This window comes from Salvia hispanica, chromosome 4, assembly GCF_023119035.1.
Source record: "Salvia hispanica cultivar TCC Black 2014 chromosome 4, UniMelb_Shisp_WGS_1.0, whole genome shotgun sequence".
NCBI lineage: Eukaryota > Viridiplantae > Streptophyta > Magnoliopsida > Lamiales > Lamiaceae > Salvia > Salvia hispanica.
Genome location: NC_062968.1, coordinates 46,809,626 through 46,811,400, shown reverse-complemented (window position 1 = coordinate 46,811,400; position 1,775 = coordinate 46,809,626). Strand labels below are relative to the sequence as shown.

At 35.3% G+C, this 1,775-nt stretch overlaps 1 long non-coding RNA gene across 2 annotated transcripts; it reads right to left on the bottom strand.

Annotated features, from left to right (window-relative positions):
- Positions 1-221: 221 nt before the first annotated feature.
- On the bottom strand, positions 222-1,405 carry LOC125218663. Of its 2 annotated transcripts, none has more exons than XR_007176000.1 (3): positions 1,200-1,405; positions 631-727; positions 222-376 (listed from the first exon to the last, which is right to left on the bottom strand). It is a non-coding gene; the product is annotated as an uncharacterized LOC125218663 (long non-coding RNA). The 2 variants fall into 2 exon arrangements; XR_007175999.1 differs by having other exon boundaries at positions 222-342.
- Between the last annotated feature and the right edge of the window lie 370 nt (positions 1,406-1,775).

Below are 1,775 nucleotides of genomic sequence, written 5' to 3'. Positions count from 1 at the left end.
TGTCAACATCAACGTTTTACATATAATTCATGTCAACAACAATGTTTTACATATAATTCATGTCAACAACAATGTTTTACATATAATTTATGTCAACAACATTTTTCATAAAATTTATGCCAACGACCTATAAAATTTATGTCAACAACAAACGTTATTATATTAACATCTCATATTAAAATGTCAACAACTAACAAATAACACTTATAATTCACATATCAATAGGCAGAATATCAAATGTCAACAACTCGTATTAAAATAACAGTCTTTCTGCTCGTACACGTACTCCTGTGCCGATTTATTCAGCAGCATCACAATGATCGAGTGATTCAGCAGGAATTTCTTCAAAATAACAGCAGGAATTTTCAGCTCTAAACTAAAATTTGAAAAACATTGCTATTTATTAGAACTTCCGATGGTTGAGAAAATCGGAGAAGCAACTGAAAAGGGGAAAAATTCCTAATTCACTGGTTAGGAGTATCTAAGATCATAACCACACAAGCAATAATTTCATCGATCGATTGAAAATGCTCAAACACAAAATCAAAATAAAAAAAATGAGGAATCATGTGGATGCAAAATTAAACATGAACTCCACATTTGAAATCAATTTCGGCTGGAGAACGTCACCTTATCGACGGTGGTGGCGGCTTCCTTCTTCGACGCCGTAAATGAACACTTATCTTTTCTCTTATCCTGATTAATTTGCTGCTGCCTACTCTATAGACTGCAGAAACAATATCAATAAACACAAACATATAATTCACATATCAATACCGAGAATATCGAATGTCAACAACTCGTATTAAAATGTCAACAACTAAAAAATAACACTTATAATTCACATATCAATACCGAGAATATGAATGTCAACAACTCATATTAAAATGTCAACAACTACAAAATAACACTTATAATTCACATATCAATACCGAGAATATCAAATGTCAACACTCATATTAAAATGTCAACAACTCGTATAATTCACCAGCATGAAATTAGCACGCCTTTCCTTTTTAATTTACTTTCAATTTTTGTTTGCAACATTCAATCACAAGAAATATGGAGATTTCAAAAGGAAAACTTTCAATCTGTACAATATTTAATAAAATAAAATAAAAATAAATTGTTAGTATCATTATCTCTTCTTCTTCGATTTTTTTACTGGAAAAAAGAGAGCCCATTCCGAATAAACTCACAGTAGAATTTGGGGCAATGTTCAAAACTGGAGTAATCCGAACTCCATTGTTGTACGATCTGCTGCTCTTCCCCAGCGACGGCTTAATGTAATGGTAGAATTGATTATGAAGCCCCGGCGCCGGAGAGCTTCGCCGATTAATCGGCGGTTCCCGCACCGAATTATGCTTCTGCTAAGTTCTAACATGATAAATCATACCATACTCAATTCCAACGTTGACCGGAGCCTCTTTCCCAATTTTTGCAGAGTGAAACTCACAATTCACAAACGATTCCATCGAAGCTATAATTGCATACTATATTCATAAATTTACCTGAAAAATCTTCCGAGGAAGGAGATACCATTCCTATTTCACTCTGTACATCTAGATCTGCATCGATTTCCCCTTTCCCCCAATTTCTCTCTGCGAATTCTGTTCTCAAAAACCTAGATTTTCCGCCATTGAACCAACGCCGGAAGATAAATGATGGTGACATACAAGTGAAGCTCCGGTAGATTTCTGTCCTCCGCCGCGGCCTCTGATCCTTCGCCGCCGCAGCACCGTCGCAGCTCATTGTGGAGCAAAAATACGAAGAAG